General features: G+C 42.4%; 1 protein-coding gene across 7 annotated transcripts in view; it reads left to right on the forward strand.

Moving 5' to 3' along the window:
* KIF26A (kinesin family member 26A) overlaps positions 1–15607 on the forward strand; it is a 238481-nt gene that overhangs the window by 68648 nt on the left and 154226 nt on the right. The gene's annotated exons all lie outside the window — the stretch shown is intronic.

The following is a 15607-nucleotide window of genomic DNA, read 5'->3' on the forward strand; positions in this document are numbered from 1 at the left end:
TTCGTGAACGTGCTGGATTTGAGACCCCCCCCCGCTCTGTTTTTATGTCCTTTCGTTCCTACATTCCAGAGCAGGGGTCTCCAACCTTGGCGACTTTAAGCCTGGAGGACTTCAACTCCCAGAATTCCCCAGCCAGCTTTACTGGCTGGGGAATTCTGGGAGTTGAAGTCCTCCAGGCTTAAAGTCGCCAAGGTTGGAGACCCCTGTTCCAGAGTACATTTGTGTCCAGCGCAGAGCGTGGTCTCACCCACTTGCCCCAAGCAGTATCTGGCCCCTGTCAATATCTGCAGACATGGCTAGGTCAGAACTGATGTCTATTATTTCATAGTGATACTCTTTGCACGAGTCTCATTTTACTTAGTCCCAAAAGTTATGTTAGACCTCTAGAAACAGCTTTCGCTCTCTCTGAACGGGAAGCTAATCAGTTTGTATGCACAGTATCTTCAGAACACTGACACTGCAGTTCTGTGCTTTTGCTTTGTGGAACTCTGAATATTGTCATTGTTCCTTTTTAGACTTTTGGTACTGCTGGGGAATCATATAATCGTGCTAGGAATAGCCATGAATATATCCTTGTCCTTAATGCAGTGTTACGCATTGCTAGGAGTTGACAAATGGAATCTGTGCTCCCAGGGCTCTGGGGAGGCATTGTCCAACTGTAGGTATGTCGTCTGTGCACTGCAATTGATGCACTTTGTGTCTGCAAGGCTGTAAATTCTAAGCTTTAGAAGGTAACTTATTTCTGTTAAGTAGGAAAATACTGATAGTCTAATCAGTATTTAGAAAGACTGTTTGCATATCAGTTTTGCCTTTGTTGTATGTTTCTTTGTACCTATTCATTAAGCCTTTACTTATTTGATTTGCATCCTGCTGTTGTTTCTACCACTCAAGGTGACATACAAAAAGCTTCTTCCCCCTGTTCTTCCCCACAACAACAACCCTATGAGGTGGGTTGGGCGGAGGGAATGATTGGCTCAATGTCACTTAACCAGGCCCAAGGAAGGACTAGAATTCATAGCCTCTTGGTTTCTAGTCCAACACCTAACCCTGTTCTAGACCAGGGTGTCAAACACAATTTCATTGAGTGCCGCATCAGGGTTCTGTTTGACCTGGTGGGGGGGGGGGAGTGAGCATGGCTAGGGTGGGTGTGGCCAGCTTGACATCACTTGTGTCAGGGGTGCCAAGTGCTCTGCCACTGAAAACAGGCTCCTGAGCTCCTGCAACCCCCTGCCAGCGAAAATGGAGCTCAGGAGAGCCGCAAGTGGTCCATTTTCAGGTGCAACAGCTTCCTGCAGCCCTCTGCCAGCGAAAACAGAGCTCTGCTTTTGTTGGCAGAGGCACTGGGAGCCAGTCCTTCGCTGTTTCCAGGGTGGCCCCATGGGCCAGATCTAAGCAGCACACAGGCCGGTTCTGGCCCCCGGGCCTTGAGTTTGACACCCCTGTTCTAGACCCACTTACAACTCAGATGAAGATGATTTCTAGATCATTTCAAGAACCAAAAATTTCTGCAAAGAATTCATTTTCTGTCTAAGGCATGGGTATTAAACTCGATTGCATCGCATGACATATGATGTATTGTGACGTTGTTTGCCTTTGTGGAGCTGGGATGGGCATGACCTGTGCCATGATGCATCTGGCCTGCGGGCCGCCAGTTTGACACCCCTGGTTAAGGGAATCCAGTAATTTCTGGTGGGCCTGCAACCTAAGGAACAAGAAGCTGCTGTTAAAAACTTCAATGAATTGATGTTTGATTTAGTATATCTAATTATTGTTCTCCCACGACTTAGCTTTAACAAAGATTTGTGTCTGGGGATCTGTTAGAGATTTTGCACCATGTACTTACTCCCCAGATTTAGTGATTAGTTTGACCCTAGGAATTACTAACCAATATTTAATTATTGGCTAGATTGAGCAACATACCTTGATCAGGGATGTACAAACTGACTGGTTTAGGAATTCTGGGAGTTAAAGTCCACAAGTCTTTGTAAGCAGAAGTCTATGTGATAGAATCTTTGCATTCACATAGCTCACTTCATCCAAGAATATAATATTGTGATTTAATCAGATGAACCGATTCACATGAAATTTGGAGATAGTGGCTAAACCACAAACTCCTATTTTAGCTTATTTTACTCTTTTGTGTGAATTCAGCCATATAGAAATGACAAGTGAGGAGAGCGTTGGGAGGTACTACTGAGGCTGGAGTTAAATTTGCCATTTACAACTCTATGCTTGAAAATCAAATTTGGTCATATTTGTCAAATCCCTCACTGTTATGGCTTTTGGCTGCACTAAAATATGTTAGTGGCATTGGAAGTTGGAAAAACTGGATTAAGATGTAGATGTTACATTTAGGATAACCGTTCAACTCAACTATAAATATTTCCTTTTATCAGTATGTTACCTTTAGTTACAGGCTATGGCTAGCTGATAATTTGAATCTAGCAAATGTACACCTAAACTTCAGAAAGCAGCTAATAGTTGATTGTGTGGGTGTTTGTGTATCTGTGCACACAGTTTTCTGGCTAGCGATTGCTAGTAAAAGAATTTAAGCTTAGGAAAGTAATGCGAAGACATTCAGGCTTCTGGCTATGCGGAATTGAAGTGCATTGACCACTTGATTCTGTGCAGATTTAATTGGAAGTAAATTTTGTAAAGAACGAGATGGTTTTTCTCCCAAGAGCAACTGGCATAAGGTGTGAAAGCATTAGATTAGAACTGCAGAGATGCTGATTCAGTTTGCCAAGTGAAGATGGATTTAGATCAGTGACAGTTCTCAACATCACTGGCCTTACAGAGCTGTGGAGTTGGAAAAATGGCAGAGCATAAATGCCCTGGGTAAACATGGCACAGAAGGGACTCTGCTTTTACTTCCAGTGCTGCTGGCGGGATTGCCAAAAAGTGGAGGTCGTGTAGAGAAGACTGATATGTCTGCTTCACTTGCCAGTATTACTTCCTCCAAACATACAAGCATGAAAATTAGCTACATTGATAATTCATGTAGGAGACCACAAGAATAGAAAAGCTGAGACCATCCAGTTTTGGAGATAAAGATCTCCTCATCCTTAATCAATCATGTGACTTTGGGAGCTGAAATAGCTTCCCGATATCAGGAGTATTCATGTAGGGTACAGGCAAGTAATGTCACGTGATGTCATTGTAGCTGATCTGGGTGCCCATGCCAATATTCTTTTGAATGTTGTCTCAATGTATTGGAAGATGTGACAATTCTTTCTATGCCATAGGGCCATGATGGTGAACCTATGGCACACATGCCACAGGTGGCATGCAGAGCCCTCTCTGCGGGCACACGAGCCATAGCCCCAGCTCAGTTCTGCTTTGCATGTGTGTGCGTGTCCCACCAGCCAGCTGATTTTCGGGTCTCTGCCTCACATGAATGGGAGGGTTGTGTGCACATGCATGGGGGGCACGTATACATGCATGGGGGTGGGATGCAGGTGGGGGGGGTCACACGTGCATGTGTGGGAGGGGTGCACAGAGAGGGGCACACACACTTTTGGCACTCGGTGCTGAAAAAGTTAGCCATCACTGCCATAGGGCTAGTGTTCAATCAGCTTTAGATTGTATTAGAATGAGTTGATAGAATGGTTTTACTTCAAATTAAAACAATAAGGTACTGTTTTTGATGAATCATTCCAGAGGGTGTTCATCATCTATAATCTGAAATGGTATCACCTATCTATGTCTATGTCTTCTCGTTGTTAAAGGCACTGATATGCAGCCTCTTTTTCACTAGTGTCAAACATGCAGCCAACTGGAAGGTGCAACCAGATAATAGGTGTGTAAAGTGAACATGATCCCATTTCTTCCATATTTACTAAAAGTCCAGATATTTGATGGGAATTCCTCTATAATGAGATATCTGTCTTTCCAACACCTTCAGTGTCCCATTGCCACCTCAGAAAAGGTGTTGTTTCTTATGGAGGTCAATCTGATAACCGTATCAATTCTGCTTACAACAAAGTCTCATTAAATTGTCCTCACTTTTGAGAAGTTTTATGTGCAAAGTAAAAATCCTTGAGATAATCAGGATGTCGGCTATCTTTTATTACTTTGTGAATTTTTTTCCTGTTGCCTGAAACCAACCAGACTCTAGGTGGCTTACAGAGGTTGCCTAATAAAAACATAATACGAAATCAGATTAAGAATTAATTGAAATAGCAGTTCCAGTTCATGGCTTCAATAAATTAGTATTAAAGGTTAAAGATTAAATTTATGGAATAGGGCATCATGGGGTTTAGTTAATTCCCAAAGAGACTCTGGAAAAGCCGTGTCTTCTTGTACTTCTGGAAGGCCATGGGGTGGAGGCCATCTGTGCTTCTGGAGGCAAATTGTTCCAGAGGAGGGAATTGTTATGTAGAACATCTGCCATTGGGCTCCCTCACATTGTATCTTCTGGCAGATGGAGACCCTTGAATAGCATTCCCTATAGGATAGTTAGATACTACTGAGGAAAGCCCTGAGACTTAAAGGACGTCACATGAAGCACCTTGAATTGCGTTTGGGAACCTACTGGTAACCAGTGCAGTTCATGCAGTAGGGGTGTAACATGTTAGTACTGTTGCTGATCGCTAAGGAACCATGTTGCTGTGTTCTGGGCTGGGTGAATTTTCCAAGTCATCTTCAAGGGCAATCCTGTGTAGAATGAATTAATCTAATTGAGAGATGACAGGGACACAAGTGACATTCAGTGCATCCTGTCCCAGATAAAGCTACAGCTAGTTATACCAGTTGAAGCTCTGCAAAAGCCCTTCTGGCCATAGTCTACACCTGCTCTTTGGGAAGGAGCTGAGAGTTTTGGAGGACTCCCAGATCATTATACTGCTTTTTCTGAGGGAATCCTGTCAAGAGCTGCAGATGTCATAGTCCTGGCATCAGTTAGTCTCTGAATCAACAATGACTTTATTTGGATTGAGCCTGAACCTACTTTTTCCTATCAAGATCCACATAGTGTCCAAATGCTGGGTCATGATTTCCATCTCCTCCCCCACTAGGCTTGGGATAAAGTTATATCACTGGTTATATATTGGTTTCATGTAGATGTTGAACAGGGTAGGGGAAATGACCAAATTCTTCAAAGGAAGGTGGATGGTGTAAACAAATATCTGTCAAATTGTAACTTTTGTGGTATGTATTTATTTGGTAAAACAAGTTGTCTGGAGCTCTGCATGTTCAGCTGTAACACTTATGTGATAAAGCTGAAGGAAGTTGTGTGTCCCTGGTCCAATGTCACATCTCTAAGCTAACAGTGATTGGTCTCATTCGAGACAATGATGAATCCGTATATATTTTATTTATTTATTTATTTATTTTATTTTATCACATTTATATACCGCCCTATCTCCCAAGGGACTCAGGGTGGTTCACAGGCAGGTAAAAAAGCACATATAAATACAGACTAAAATAACAGTTAAAAAACTTATTCTACATGGCCGAATTATTAAAAAGCAATATAAATAATAAAACCCATTTAAAACCAGTTTAAATTTAAAATCTAAAATCTAGTCCAGTCCTGCGCAGATGAATAGATGAGTTTTAAGCTCGCGGCGAAAGGTTTGGAGGTCCAGAAGTTGACGAAGTCCTGGGGGAAGCTCGTTCCAAAGGGTGGGAGCCCCCACAGAGAAGGCCCTTCCCCTGGGTGTCGCCAGACGGCACTGCCTAGCCGACGGCACCCTGAGGAGTCCCTCTCTGTGAGAGCGCACGGGTCGGTGAGAGATATTCGGTAGCAGCAGACGGTCCCGTAAATAGCCCGGCCCTATGCCATGGAGCGCTTTAAAGATGGTTACCAAAACCTTGATGCGCACCCGGAAGGCCACAGGTAGCCAGTGCAGTCTGTGCAGGATAGGTGTCACACGGGAGCCACGAGGGGCTCCCTCTATCACCCGCGCAGCCGCATTCTGAACCAACTGAAGCCTCCGGATGCCCCTCAAGGGGAGCCCCATGTAGAAAGCATTGCAGTAATCCAGACGAGACGTCACGAGGGCGTGAGTGACCGTGCATAAGGCATCCCGGTCTAGAAAGGGGCGCAACTGGCGCACCAGGCGAACCTGGTAGAAAGCTCTCCTGGAGACGGCCGTCAAATGATCTTCAAAAGACAGCCGTTCATCCAGGAGGACGCCCAAGTTGCGCACCCTCTCCATCGGGGCCAATGACTCGCCCCCAACAGTCAGCCGTGGACTCAGCTGACTGTACCGGGATGCCGGCATCCACAGCCACTCTGTCTTGGAGGGATTGAGCTTGAGCCTGTTTCTCCCCATCCAGACCCGTACGGCCTCCAAACACCAGGACAGCACTTCGATAGCTTCGTTGGGGTGGCCCGGTGTGGAAAAGTACAGCTGGGTGTCATCAGCGTACAGCTGGTACCTCACACCGAAGCCACTGATGATCTCACCCAGCGGCTTCATATAGATGTTGAACAGAAGGGGCGAGAGAATCGACCCCTGCGGCACCCCACAAGTGAGGCGCCTCGGAGCCGACCTCTGCCCCCCTGTCAACACCGTCTGCGACCGATCGGAGAGATAGGAGGAGAACCACCGATAAACGGTGCCTCCCACTCCCAATCCCTCCAACCGGCGCAGCAGGATACCATGGTCGATGGTATCAAAAGCCGCTGAGAGGTCTAATAGGACCAGGGCAGAGGAACAACCCCTATCCCTGGCCCTCCAGAGATCATCCACCAACGCGACCAAAGCCGTCTCAGTGCTGTAACCGGGCCGGAAACCGGACTGGAACGGGTCTAGATAGACAGTTTCATCCAGGTGTAGGGGAAACTGATATGCCACCATACTCTCTACAACCTTCGCATGAGCGGGTTGGAGACCGGACGATAATTACCTAAAACAGCCGGGTCCAGGGAAGGCTTCTTGAGGAGGGGCCTCACCACCGCCTCTTTCAAGGCGGCCGGAAAGACTCCCTCCAACAAGGAAGCGCTCGTAATCGCCTGGAGCCAGCCTCGTGTCACCTCCTGAGTGGCCAGCACCAACCAGGAGGGGCACGGGTCCAGTAAACACGTGGTGGCATTCAACCTACCCAACAACCTGTCCATGTCCTCAGGAGCCACAGGGTCAAACTCATCCCAAACAATGTCACCAAGACCACCCTCAGACGCCCCGTCTGAATCACCGCAATTTTGGTCCAGACCGTCCCGAAACTGAACGATTTTATCGTATAGATAACCGTTAAACTCCTCAGCACGTCCCTGTAACGGGTCATCCCGCTCCCCCTGGTGAAGGAGGGAACGAGTCACCCGAAACAGGGCGGCTGGGCGGTTATCTGCCGACGCAATGAGGGAGGAGGCGTAGCAATGCCTCGCTTCCCTCAGTGCCACTAGGTAGGTCCTATTATAGGACCTCACTAGTGTCCGATCAGCCTCTGAACGGCTAGACCTCCAGGAACTCTCTAGGCGTCTTCTCCGGCGTTTCATCCCCCTCAGCTCCTCGGAGAACCAAGGAGCCGGTTGGGATCTGCGCCGCGTCAGAGGCCGCAAAGGCACGACACGGTCTAAAGCCCCAGCCGCAGCCGCATATAGATGAGAGGTCGAACGACTAGCCTTGTGGTGCAACCAAAACAATCTGGAACTGAACACACTCAAAACCGTAGAAATGGTGGTAGACTTTAGGAGAAACCCTTCCATACTTCCACCTCTCACAATACTTGACAACACAGTATCAACAGTAGAAACCTTCAAATTTCTAGGTTCTATCATATCGCAAGATCTAAAATGGACAGCTAACATCAAAAACATCATCAAAAAAGGACAACAAAGAATGTTCTTTCTACACCAACTCAGTAAGCTCAAACTGCCCAAGGAGCTGCTGATTCAGTTCTACAGAGGAATGATTGAGTCTGTCATTTGCACCTCTATTACTGTCTGGTTCAGTTCTGCAACCCAACAAGAAAGATACAGACTTCAGAGGATAATTAGAACTAAAGAAAAAATAATTGCTACCAACCTGCCTTCCATTGAGGACCTGTATACTGCACGAATCAAGAAGAGGGCTGTGAAAATATTTACAGATCCCTCACATCCAGGACATAAATTATTTCAACTCCTACCCTCAAAACGACGCTATAGAGCACTGCACACCAGAACACAAGAACACAAGACACAAGAACAGTTTTTTCCCAAAGGTCATCACTCTGCTAAACAAATAATTCCCTAAACACTGTCAAACTATTTACTAAATCTGCACTACTATTAATCCACTCATCGTTCCCATCACCAATCTCTTTCCACTTATGACTGTATGATTGTAACTTTGTTGCTGGTAATCCTTATGATTTATATTGAAATATTGACCATCATTTGTGTTGTAAATGTTGTACCTTGATGAACGTATCTTTTCTTTTATGTACACTGAGAGCATATGCACCAAGACAAATTCCTTGTGTGTCCAATCACACTTGGCCAATAAAAAATTCTATTCTATTCTATTCTATTCTATTCTATTCTATTCTATTCTATTCTATTCTATTCTATTCTATTCTATTCTATTCTATTCTAACTCTGCTCTATGAAATGTGCACATGCAGTATATCATTTGCAAGACAATCCCTCTTTGGATAACCAAAACCTCTCTTGTGCTTTCTAATTAATAGGTATCAATCCAAAATTAATGTTAATAATATTGCATATGATACACATAATGCCAAATACCTCTTGTTTTTTCTTAACTGAATCATTTTCTGTATATGCTTCATTCAAAAGATTTTAACAGAATTAGATTTTTGCTGATTTGTGTAGCAATAGACCGGATTATCTGAACATACATATCATTAGTTATCAAATCCTTCTGTTATTTATGGATGTCCACCAGGCTGGACCAAATTATGGCATGTATGTTGTGATGCAGATAACATCACATATATTTGCATCAGATGCAGCAATGCAAGTTCTAAAGTACACCGTGTACAAAATGATATGATGCATGTATCACCATTTTCACATCAAGGGTGATGTGTTACAGATGTTGCGTTAAATCCTCAATGCTTTCTGAGTTTGACTTAGGTTGCCCTTCTCCAACCTAACACCTTTCAGATTTATTAGGCTATCAATTGTACTGTCTGCGGATTTGGGGCTTTCCCAATGCTTTTGGAAGGCATCTGATTGGAAAAGATAGACGTGTTACAGTCATTGGCAACATTGTGCATTGCATTTTGTAAGTATGCACTATTCCAGAGCTGAGTACACACTAGGGCACGAACCAGGTAGTAATTGGATTATTTTTGGTTTTCCTTTATGTTAGGAAGAAAGAGAATGAAAATTTGTAGCCAATTATTTAACAGCCATTTATAAAACGAATAAGAAATTTTGGAGCTTTTTTGTCTTAATAACAATAATTTTTAAAATAAGTTGGAAATAATGTATTGTTTTCCAAACAACGGTTCTCTGTCAACTTTCAATAATAAGAGAGGAGAGAAAGGAGGTCCTGCAGAGGAAGTCACTCTTCCATTGTCCTTCAAGAGTTCCTTTATGAAAAACTTAAATTCCCATAGATTCTAAATATAAATTGCTTTGAGAGTGGCTTTGCTAAAATGATGTTGGGTTTACAGATCAAATTGTCATATTTCAGAATTTGATGCAAAGCTTGTTAATAGTGGGGATGTGGAGCCGGAAGATGCAGTCTTTTTCTGCTGGTTTATTTAGATCAGTCCTTTTTTGTTCCCTTAATGTGAAATAAAAAAAAAAATAACTGCACAATTGTTACACTTCTGATGGTCTGGTTAGAAGCAAATGGAAAGTTAATTTCCCATTGTTTACTTGCAGAGTACAATGATTTGCAAGGAACACATAATTCTGCTTAAACCCTGCTCTGGACAGGGCTGGTTGTAGTTTTATTTCCATGTTGTGGAACTTTTCTATAAACAAAGTTTTGTCAAAGATAGTAAAGACACCAATGAAGAGTTTGTAAGCCAATGTTTCTTATTTAGGAGATCAAGTGAGGCAGTTCTCTCCTCTGGTCTCTTTGTGTGGTCTCATTTGTACCAATTTCTGAGGAACCCTTGATAAATTCTTGCGGAAGGAGAAATTAGGCCTATCCGCCCTGCCTTTCTTCTTTTAAGGGTGTGCTAAGGAAAGTAATAACTTAATTGCTGCCAGGACAGCCTTGGATGGGCTTATTTCTCAGTGTCCCCAAAATATTTCCAGAAACACAAGAGGGTGTGTTAGATCAGATTAGAAGCCTGCCTTGCTCAGAGTCCTATTTCGCAGAGAGGCTTACCAGAGGCTTGACCATTCCTGTGGTTATTAAGAGCCATGGTGCTGCGGTGGTTAGAATGCAGTATTGCAGGCTAACTCTGCTCACATTGCCAGGAGTTTGATTCCCTCAATCCTGACCGGTTCAAGGCCTTCCATCCTTCCAAGATTGGTAAAATGAGGACCCAGATTGTTGAGGGCAATATGCTGATTGTAAACCACTCAGAGAGTGCTACAAAGCACTGTGGAACGATATATAAATCTAAGTCCTATTGCTATTCCCACAGCCCAGAAAGGCAGCTGACTCACTTTTTCCCAGAGCAGAATACAAGGTATAAGATCGTTTGGATTATTGCAATGCTCTCTACATGGGGCTGCCCTTGAAGTGCACCCGGAGGCTGCAGTTAGTCCAGAATGCAGCTGCGCGAGTAGTAACGGGAGCCACTCGTTGCTCCCATGTAACACCACTACTACGCAGTCTGCACTGGCTTCCTGTGGTCTTTCGGGTGCGCTTTAAGATTTTGGTTACCACCTTTAAAGCGCTCCATGGCTTAGGACCCGGGTACTTACGGGACCGCCTGCTGTTACCTCACGCCTCCCACTGACCCGTACGCTCACACAGAGAGGGTCTTCTCAGGGTGCCGTCCGCCAAACAATGTCGGCTGGCCGCACCCAGGGGTAGGGCCTCCTCTGTTGGAGCTCCTACGCTCTGGAACGAACTTCCCCTGGCTTACGCCAAGTGCCTGATCTTCGGACCTTTCGCCGTGAGCTGAAAACACACTTATTCATTCAAGCGGGACTGGCCTAAAAGTTTGATTAAATTTTAATTGGGGTTTTATTATTTTAGGGTTTTTAAATTTTTAAATGTCGGCCACTTTTGTAATTTGCTCTGTTTTAAATTTTCTGTTTTAATTGTATATATAGTGGGTTTTTTATCTTTTGGCTGTACACCGTCCTGAGTCCTTCGGGAGAAGGGCGGTATAAAAATCTAATAAAATAAATAAATAAATAAATAAGATCTAACAATCATAAGCTAGAATACCCTATTTATCCATAAATTCCCATCCCTCCCCTAAAACCTGAACTCTCCTTCTCCATAAAAAAACATAACAAAAAAGAAGGAAGTGTTTGTTCATAAAATATTTGATGTTCCTTCATCCAATAATTGTTCTAAATATAGTCAATCCATCTTCTCATTCCGGTATATTTTCTTGTGGGTTTTCAGTCTGGTACATTGAAGTTTCCAACAAGTTCAATATTTTTAACCTCCAGTCTTTGATAACAAACATATAATCCATCTTCCAATATTACACTGACATTATCTCAATCCCCCCCATATTTCCATCGCAATAAATTACAAGTATTTTATAACCATTTTAACATTTTAACCTTAAGCAACTCCCTTTCTGTTTTAATTTTTGATTTAATCCCCCCCCCAACACTTTAAACCCAGCATCAATTTTTATCCAAAATAACTAAATCCACCATTAATAAAATAACGTCAATAAAATATATCTCCCACATTTTACTTACAAATTAAAACAAATGCACCCCAACTTAATTTCCAAATACCATCTATGAAACATTTTATATATAAAAAGAATTTAAATTATCCTTTCTTACTTTCAATTTTTATCTAAAATAGATAAATCCGCCATATATAATAATAACAGCATAAATATAATACACCCACATTTAACTTACAGACTCAAACAAATGTACATTATCCTTTCTTTTATGTTCAGAAATTTTCACTTACAATTTACCTTTTCCCATAAAAGGAAACACTTTTCATCTGACAATGTTGCTTCTTTACTCCTTGCTCTTTTTTAGAGATTAGCATCCTTTGCTCCTCCCCTGCTATTTTCTGTATTTCTTCTCCCAAAGTTGCAGCCCCAATTTCAAATTGTGTTTGCTTTACTTCCTTCTCCCTTTTTTTAGCCACTTCCACTTCTCCTCCCACCTTAACTTCTAAGACTGGTAAACTTCCAGCCTTCAATACCTTAATATAAAAATCTCTTGCTTTAGTAACTGTGTTAAGACAATACTTCCCTCCCATATAATTTACTGTTAATCAGCTGACTCACTTTTTGAAAGCAGGGGTGGGTTTGTTGAAGAGTAACTGCAGATAGAAGGAGCGCTTCGGTGTTGTTTAGTTTTTCCTGATATTGATTTTGGTTTGGAGGTTTCTGTTGTTCTACTCCTTCGTAGGCCACTCAAGGTTGTTATTAAAATATGGGCAGCTACATAAATCTTTTAAAATAAACATTGGGAGGTTCAGGACAATATCAGGGTCACTGTGCTAGAATGTTGATGGGCGAGTGATGGGATATATAGTCAGAATCAGATTTTGCTGCACCCCCCATTTCTCTTCCTATGCCCTGCCTTAAACAACTTTATGCAGATTTTCAGTAGGTATTTTCCCCCTCAAAATGATGGGAAATTATCTTGTCAATTGTCTTGTCAACTTTCAGTGGTTATGGTTAAGGGAACATGAGCCGTGGTGGCACAGTGATTAGAATGCAGTACTGCCGACTACTTCTGCTGACTGCCAGCTGACTGCAGTTTGGCAGTTTGAATCTCACCAAAGTTGACTCAGCCTTCCATCCTTCCGAGGTTGGTAAAATCAGGACCCAAATTGTTGGGGGCAATATGCTGACTCGTAAACTGCTTAGAGAGGGCTGGAAAGCACTGTGAAGTAGTATATAAGTTTAAATACTATTGCAATTGCAGGAGCATCTATAGGCCACAGTGTGGTTAGTCTTGCCATCTCAGATGGTACTGTGCTGTCAGCAACCATGCCCTGCAAAAGACACCACCCAAACCTAGAAATTGCCCATCTCTGTTTAATATATAGATGTATTAACTATTACTTCCTTTTATTCTGCAGTAACTGCAAAAGCATCACTTGGGGATTTTTAAACAATAAGTTGTTCCTTATTGTGTTCCTGATAGAGATTGATCTCCTTGCACCTGCCCTTTATATTGACAAAAATGTGATTTAATGAAAGAAATGGATCACTGGTAATAGTAAAGAAAACATACTGGGAAAGTGGGTAGTAAAATATAGCAGAGTGATAGTGGATGGAAATAGAGAATGGAAAGAAATCAGTTATTAAATACATATGTTTTCCGCTGTTTCACAATAGCCTGCAAAGTGGGCTTGCTCCATTCCAGTTATATAAATATGCCATAATGCTAAGAAGCATCAAGATTGCCAGTACTGTTTCTTTTGCTCCTAAAAGCAGCTTTAACATGCAGAAATCTGGGCTGTGCTCCAAGTGTGTAGTCTTTTTTGTATTGGAAAATGGTCATTGTGATGATGTTAGAGTGGAAAGTATTAACCTCTGAATATTCTGTATGGGTCAACGTGTTGATTTTCCACAGAGGCAGGAAGTAAGCATTTCTTATGTAACTTGGCAGAATAGTTCTAGCCTTTCTTCCTCACTTCCAAGTCCAACTGAGATCAGTGGGGTTTGCTTTCTAGTCAGTGTGTTTAAAATTACAGCAATTATCTACATGTTTGCTGAAAAAAATCCCAAACAGTAGGTGCAGTAGGATATCCTCTCAAGTTAACCCACATAGCAGAAGTGGATAATTTCTGATATTTTTGCTTTATTCAGCCCTGGGGGCTGGGAGGCATGTTTGGTGATATCACAGGGCCATCATAGTGGGCAAGGCTAGCATGTGGGGCTATGGATGGGGTAAGTCCTCCCCCCCTAGATATGATGTGCAATTTGGTGCCTGGACTTTCAGCTCCTGCTGGAAGAGCAGACAGCAGCTGTAGCCAGGGCGGGGAGGGGGGCCTTTGCACAAATCCATTGGGTTTGCCAATTGTGCCCATTCTGGACCGGGAAGCCTTGTTCACATCACTCACACTTCAGTCCCCTCCTGTTTGGATTATTGCTATGTAGCCTATTTGGGTGATCCTTAAAGACTCTCTGAAAATTGCAACTGGTCCATAATGCAGGGGGATGTACAATTTCCGCTAACCCCTGGTTCACCTGAGTGAACACCACTGCTGTGTGAGCTGAATTGGCCCTTGGTTGCTTTCTAAATGCAATATAATATAATTGTTGAAGAACCTCCATGACACAGAGGCAGCTTATTTCTGGGATTGCCTCTTCCTGAAAGTATTTGTCCATCCTACTAGGTTAAACAGGGTGGGTGCTCTCCAGGTTCTTCCCTTAAATGTGCGATAGGACCTCAGAGGCATGTCTTCTCAATGGCCAATTTGGCCCTTTTGAACAATCTCCCATTGAGATTTGAAGGATCTTTTAACCTTCTGGAGGACTATGAGGATCAGGCTCTTCCTCCAAGCATTGGGCTAGGATGGGAGTTGAGCTCAGAAGTGGTTTGAACTGATGCCTGGTGGGAAGAAGGGTACTTCTGTTTTTATACTTACTGTGAATCATTATATGATATTAGTATCCATATATAAGTTCTAAAAAACATAAAATAAAAAATTGGGAAGGGGTGAAAGACTGAGATGATCATTTTGCCCTACCATTACTCAAGGAATGCCATGGTATCTACATATGGGCTACAGGTTCCCTGTGTGTGAGATTGGATTTTCTCTTCCTCTTCATTTTATTTCAAAGATGAGGCAGGCAAGAAGGAAAGAAGAATTAAAAATAACTCTAATAGTAACTTGAGAAAAATTGTCAGCATAAAAAAAACTCAGGATGGTCCTTTGGGCACTGCTCTAGCTCTCTGGAAATCATAGTGAGGTTATTTTTTAGTCTATGTATTCAGAAGTCTTAAGTCATTTGCTATTATAATTAGCTTTTTCATCACAGCTTCATCCAGGTCTTTCCACCTGGTCTTGTTGAATGTTAGGTGCTTGGATGATAGAAAAGGTGAATGCCAGAAGCTTTACTCATTGCTGATGAATGAAGGCAATTGCCTTCCTAGAGTCAAAAATGATGATTCTGTATTCAGATTTAGAATGGTATGAAAATAGAATGATGGTTCACTTGGCTTGAAATCATTCTGTAAAATAGTTGTTTCATTATGCTCAGACACACAAGTCTTTGTAAAACCTCCAGTTCTTTTAACTATATGATTTTCAAACACATAATTGAACATTCATGAATCTTTTGTCATCTGCCTTCTTAATTTTTCACACTCTGGCATGATAAGGATTGAAATTTTACAAACAAGTGTTTGTGTAACTGGCTCTCAGAGACTGATAAAACAATAAAGATTGAATACTTCTCTACATCGTAGGCACACACTTATTTTTAGATTGAAATCCACATTGTCCGTTGAACAATATTGGGAGGATGTATTTCAAAAGGGGGCAGGGCCACATAAAAGTATTTTAAAAATAGATAAGGAATGAAAACTTAATTAAATATTAATAGGATGACTTTTAAGTAGTTTAGCTAC

The sequence above is a fragment of the Ahaetulla prasina genome, chromosome 1, assembly GCF_028640845.1.
Source record: "Ahaetulla prasina isolate Xishuangbanna chromosome 1, ASM2864084v1, whole genome shotgun sequence".
Classification (NCBI taxonomy): domain Eukaryota; kingdom Metazoa; phylum Chordata; class Lepidosauria; order Squamata; family Colubridae; genus Ahaetulla; species Ahaetulla prasina.